Source organism: Camellia sinensis, chromosome 2 (assembly GCF_055761805.1).
Source record: "Camellia sinensis isolate YWXY chromosome 2, ASM5576180v1, whole genome shotgun sequence".
In the NCBI taxonomy this organism is placed as follows: domain Eukaryota; kingdom Viridiplantae; phylum Streptophyta; class Magnoliopsida; order Ericales; family Theaceae; genus Camellia; species Camellia sinensis.
In genome coordinates, this window is record NC_138962.1 from 89,056,364 (window position 1) to 89,063,028 (window position 6,665).

The 6,665-nt window shown below is 36.1% G+C and overlaps 1 pseudogene across 1 annotated transcript; it reads left to right on the forward strand.

The window, feature by feature from the left end:
- Window positions 1-375: 375 nt before the first annotated feature.
- On the forward strand, window positions 376-3,403 carry LOC145820180 (disease resistance protein RPM1 pseudogene; annotated as a pseudogene). Its single transcript, XR_014361337.1, has one exon. The product of XR_014361337.1 is annotated as a disease resistance protein RPM1 pseudogene (transcript).
- The last annotated feature ends 3,262 nt before the right edge of the window (window positions 3,404-6,665 follow it).

Consider the following 6,665-nt stretch of genomic DNA (forward strand, 5'->3'; position numbering starts at 1 on the left):
GTAACATGATAATATAAAACTAAGGATTCGTTTGAGATGTGGATTGATTTTTTGATTTTTTGACTATTTTAACTTGGAGCTAAAAAGTCTCGTTTGAGATAGACTTTTTGACTTTTTTGAGAGAAAAAATGAAATAATTATGAGTTGAATGTGATGTTTTGTCTTATTAAACTAAAAAGCCTGTTATATCATTTTGTAACTATTTTAGCCCAAAAAAAACTTTAACCTTTTTTTTATGCCAAACGAGCTCTCAGTGATAGAGAAACAATTGTCAACAATGTTTGGCAGGTATGGTCCATGTGTAGGTCCCATATGTAATGACGTAACAAATGAACCAAAGCCAAAATATAAGAAAGTATTCATATTACAAACCAGGTACATATTACAAACTACTCATCTTCAAGACAAGAGAGACCAGGGTGCTAAGAAGTAAGAGCGGGAGGGAGGTAAAAAGCTAACATGGCCTTGGCTGCCGTGGGACTTTTGATTGGCAGAATAGTTTCCGCCCTTGAGAGCGAAGCATCGTTGATTGGAGGAGTACGCGATGAACTCAACCAACTGAAGCTCGAGTTCGCAAGCATGAGATCTTTTCTGGAGGATGCCGATAAAACAACAGTCCAAACTGAAGGAGAGAAGACTTGGGTGGCCAATGTTAGAGACTTGGCCTACGAGGTTGAAGATATCATAGACGAATACATGTATTACATGAACAAGCAAAAAGTACATGGTAAATTCACAAGGTTCCTCCGTCAGATAGTCTACGCCCCAAAGAATCTATGGGTGAGGCATCGAATAGCCACAAAGTTACAGAAAATCAACAGCATGATCAAAGCCATCCCAGAAAGAAACCGACGTTATGGGGTCGATAGTGTAGGAGAAGCAAGCTCAAGCTCAAGCTCCCAAGACCATCAGAGGCGGCTGCCAAACCTCAGCGAGTCTTCTCTATTTTTTAAAGATGATGATCTAGTGGGGATCGAAGATGGAAAGAAACAATTATTGGACTGGTTGACGGACAAAGAAGAATCACAACGCACAGTTATTTCAGTGGTGGGGATGGGTGGTTCAGGTAAAACCACTCTGGTTGCCCAGGCCTACAACAGCCAAATTGTCAAGAGACAATTTGATTGCTATGCATGGATAACTGTCTCCCAAACATATGTAGTCAACGACTTACTTAGAAGCATGATTAAGGAATTCTATGGTGGTGCCAAGGAAGCAATTCCAATGGATTTAAGCAGTATGAGCTATAGAGAGCTCATAGAGATGATTACGGACTTCTTACGGTTGAAAAGGTACGTAATTGTCTTTGATGATATATGGAGTAGCAACCTCTGGAGGGATATACATGTATCACTTCTTGATGAAGGACTAGGAAGTCGGGTCATACTTACAACCCGAAATGAAGAGATAGCTTCATCTTCTTTTGGGGTAAAAAGTTATGTCCATTATATCAAATTGTTGGGTGTAAGTGATGCATGGAACCTCTTTTGTATGAAAGCTTTTTCAAGCAATCCAAATAGATGTTGTCCTCAACATCTCAAAAACTTAGCTCAAGACCTTGTTGCAAAATGTAAAGGGCTTCCTCTTGCAATTGTAGCTTTGGGGGGTGTCATGCCTTCTAAATATCTCGAGTTGGAATGGAGAAAAATTTATAACAGCTTGAGCTGGGAATTGAGCAACAACCCTGGGCTAGAAGTTGTGAAAACTATATTGTTGCTTAGCTTCAATGATTTGCCATACCGACTAAAGTGTTGCTTCTTATATTGTTGTCTTTTCCCGGAAGATTATAAGATTAAACGAAAGAGGCTCATTAGACTTTGGATGGCAGAAGGGTTCGTAGAAAAGGTGAGAGGGAGAACACCAGAGGAGGTAGCAGAAAGCTACCTTATGGAGCTTATTTGCCGAAGCATGCTTCAAGTCGTAATGAGAAATGAATTAGGAAGGCCAAAAAATTGTAAGATGCATGATCTTATGCGTGAGCTTGCAATTTCCACATCAGAAACGGAGAAGTTTTGTGTTGTATATGATGGGCGAGAGGCAAATGATGAAGAAGAAAGTGCAACAAATCGTCGCATGTCGATTCAATCAATTGGTAGAGAATCACAATTGGGGAATTGGAAGGGCATGTTGAAGCTTCGATCTCTTCTTGTATTTGTTGTTGAGGAGATAGCATTGCCACTAAGCTTACGATTGTTAAGAGTATTGGATCTTGAGGATGCACCGATCGAAGTATTGCCTGAAGAACTAGTGGATCTATTCAATTTAAGGTACTTGAACTTGAAAGGAACTAGGGTGAAGGAACTTCCAAAATCCATTGGAAGACTGTGCAACCTAAATACTCTAGACATTAGTGACTGCAAAATAGAAGTGCTTCCAGCTGGAATCACAGAGTTGAGAAATTTGCGACATCTAAAGATGTACCACTTTGACTATGAACTTTTGGATGAATTTCAGTTTGTTCGTGGTACGACAACACCATCTAATATTTGCAAGCTAAAAAACTTGCAAGTTTTGGCAGGTGTAGAAGCACAATCAGACTTGATGAAGCGAATCAAGAACATGACACAACTTAAAAGGATTGGAATCACAAAGGTGAGAGAAGTAGACGAGGAGGACTTGTGTACTGCAATCCAAAATATGAGTCTCCTTTGTCGCTTGTCTGTGAAGGTGATTGATGTGGATGAATACCTACGAATGGATGCACTCTCCTCAACTCCTCCTCGCCACCTGAAGGTGCTCATTTTAGCTGGAAAATTGGAGAAAGTGCCTTGTTGGTTTCACTCACTTCAAAACCTTACTTATTTGTCATTGCGATGGTCCAGACTAACAGAAGACCCTATTCCATACATTCAAGCGCTTCCGAATTTGGGACAGTTGTTCCTTTGTAATGCATATGAAGGAGGAGGACAATTATGCTTTAGTGAAGGGTTCCATAAACTTAGAATATTGGAATTGTGGAATTTTCCTCAGTTAAATAAGATTATTATAGAGAGGGGGGTGATGCCAGGTCTCCAAGAATTTTCTATTCGGAAATGTATGCAGTTGAAGATACTACCTCACGGCATCGAGTATCTCGAAGATCTCCAAGGATTGTTTTTGACATTTGTTACGAATGAGCTCATAGAATGCATACATGGAGAAGGGAGCAAGGATCACCAAAAGGTTCGGCATATTCCGAGCATACACCATTGGAGGCAGACACCAGTTGAACTGAAATACGAACTATTATCTCGTTCCACAGGTGCAACGACACACTTTTTTATTTTATTTTTTTTATGATACTTTTTACTTTGAAAGTATATCTGCTTATATCTGCACATTCTATAATACACACTTTAAAATATATATACCATATATAGCTTTGTATTATTTGATTATAACTAATTGTAGTATTGGCTTAACTCATCGTGGTTGGTTATGGATTAATTATGATTTATTATAATTGTTATTTTTGCTTATGATCAAAGAAATCTTTGGGTATACGTATAAGAGTAGTGATGTTTGATTATAACTTATTGTGGTATTGGTGGTGACTTGATTGACCATAACTCATTATGGTATTGATTACAATTTAGTTATAAACTATTATGATTGTTATTTTAGTTATGACTAAAGAAGTCTTTGCTTATAACTCAAATGACGTTTGGTTATGATTTATTTTGGTTTCTTTAGTTATGACTAAAAGTAATTTTGCTATGACACATTTTGGTATTAAAACACTATAAAATGACTATCACAAAGTATCATAACTTGTATATGATATACGTTTTTTTTTTTTGTAGATGTATCTTATTGGAGGATCCATTTTCAAAAATTTTGAAAATTTTAGAATTAACATTATTTTTATTTAAAAACAAAAACAATATGGTAAACAAGTAATGCCTTCCAATTTTCAAAATAAAAAATGAAAATGAAAATAGACAAGAAGAAACGGAAGCCTTGGGGGGTTAGTTTGTTACTTGTTCTCATTGTTTACTAATGTTGTGTTTGATTAGAAGATTTGAGAAGAGCTTTGGAAAAAGAAAAGGAAAATATAGGTGAAATGTGAATAAAATATACCTATATTTCACCTTATTTCACACACATTTTTCCTTTCACTTTTCAAATCCCTTCCCTAAATCTCTCAGCGTAAGGAATTGTCTGCCCCTAATTCTAGCGTGAAGGTAAAATTGCTCTTTGCATCTCTTCAACCACGTGGTTAACATTTTTAGGATAAATTATAAATACATCTATGAGATTTGCTTAAAATAGATTTTTTCTTATTATCATTTTTTTTATTTAACATAATTAATAGAAAAAATAAAATTTCTAATTACTTTTTTATACAATAATAAAATTATTTGAATTATTAATTGAAGTATATTTTTGACATTATTAGAAATTTTTAATTGGCTTGATGATTTATTAATGAAATGGGTCATTTGTTATTATATTAAAAACTTGAACGAGCGGAATATAATTTTCAAAATCATAAGGAGCAATTCGTGTTTTTAAGTAAACCTCAAGGAGTGTATTTGTAATTTACCTAAATTTCTAAAATTTCAATCCTGAATTTTTTTTGGGTTGCATCAGTTTTGTTTCCCCAAATCCACTAGTTTTTATGTTTTATAATTTTAGTTTATTAAATTTTTGTGTTTTCTGATCTTCTCTGCTTTTCAATTTTGCTTTCTAGGTTTTTTTTTTTTTTTTTTTTTATTCTTGAAATGGATATGCAGATAGGCTACTCCAACATATCCGCCAGGGAGTATTGCCCCCTTAGCACCTACAACATATCTGTAGGGAATCCCACCGCACCTACGTCGGGGCCGAAGCTTAGGCGCTAAGGAATATGTTTAATCCCAACAAGGGGCTATGGAGGCTCGAACCCAAGCCTTGAGCGAGAGTTTCGAAGGTCTTATCCACTGAACCAACCCCTGTTGGTGCTTTCCAGGTTTCTAGCTTGCTAAAGAGTATGAAGAACTAAACATAGCGCCGAGTTCACTTGATTAACAAAAAGACAAGTGCCCCAGTCATCTATCTTGCATGCTTGCTTGCTTTCCATCAAGGAGGACATGGTGAATGTTTAGCTTTGTAATTTCATGTGTATGAGATGAAGATTTCTTTAGGCAACCAACAACTTTAATTAGCTTGTGGATATATGCAAAGAGTTTAGACAGAACATCTAGTGTTGAGGTGGTGAATGATTTTCGATTTTAGTGTTGTGGTTGTGGTGTTGCTGACGGATTTTTGTTGTCAAATTCGTGCAGTTTGGAGTTTTCTGAGCTTTATGGTGGTGCCTCATTGTTGTCTTGAGAGATGGTTAGAGTTGCTCGAGTGTTGTTTGGAATTGCTGGAATTTTTTTCTTTGTAGTTGTGTCGGATTTTTGCTGTCAAATTTGTATGGTTCGGAGTTTTCTAAGCTTTATGGTGGTGCTTCTTTGTTGTCTTGAGTGATGGTTAGAGTTGCTCGAGTGTTGTTTGGAATTCCTGGAATTTTCTTCTTTGTAGTTGTGTTCTTTTTGTTGTGTGTTGTGGCTTGCTGTTGGAGTGGGGTTGATTTTGTTTGGTGATTCACCTTGTCTTTACAAGGGTTGTTTGGTGTTGTTGTCTTGCCAAGTTTGTTTGGCTTGGCCTGAGTTTGGTTTATGTTTTGCTTGATGCATATGCCGTTCTAGTTGGAATGTGCATCTTTTATTGATATAATTTGGTTGTACTGCTTGTACTACATTATTCGTCAATAAAATATTTTATTTTGCCTTTTAAAAAAAGAACATTTGGTGTTCTATAACATAATTAAGAAGTATGTATCTGTTATTGTGGAGTGATGTGGTCGTTTTCTTTACTATGATAACCGATAATGTTGCTGATATTGTTTCAACAGCAGATTTAATTGGCTTTGTTTTTGTTGTTAATGCTTCATCTACTTCAACCTTGATAAAAGCTTAACGCTGATCATCCACATTACTTCTGCATGTCAATCATTTGATTAACAAACCATAACGTTCCTTTGTTCTGAAAAAAGGAAAGTTCACTTGGTGAATTGGAAAAAGATTTCTACTATAATGGAGTTTTGGGGCTAGTGGTGGCATCAGAATAAAAAATGTTGCCTTACTGTCAAAATGGTGGTGGACATTTGGGAAAGAAAAGAAAGCATTATTAGTACTGAAGATATTAAAATTTATAAGTAGTACATCGGAGATGAAAAGTTATGGTTACCAGAGAATATATGAGTAATATGCTGTTGAAGATAGGAGATGGATTAAATTGGAAGTTTTGGACTAATATTTGGGCTGGTGACAAATCATTAATGCAAAATTTTCCTAGGTTATTTTTCACTTTCAATGGAAAACTTGACAGTGTAGCTGGAGTATTTATTCATGACTGTGAAAGTAAGAGGTGGAGATTGGAATTTAGGAGACAGCTATTTGTATGGGAGGAGGATTGTTTAAAAGAACCGTAGAGAATTTTAGACAATGTGAAATAGACATTCATAAGGAGGATGGTATTCACTGAAAAGGTGAAAAGAATGGGCTATTAATTTTCAGTAAACTCTTTTTGCATCTGTTATGAGGAGAGCTTTGGGATTGCGCTTCGACCCTATGAGGACAATCGAGACAAAGTCTAGCTCCTCCAAGGATCCAAATTTTTTGTTGGCAAGCACTTCTACAAAGGATCTTTTAATTAAT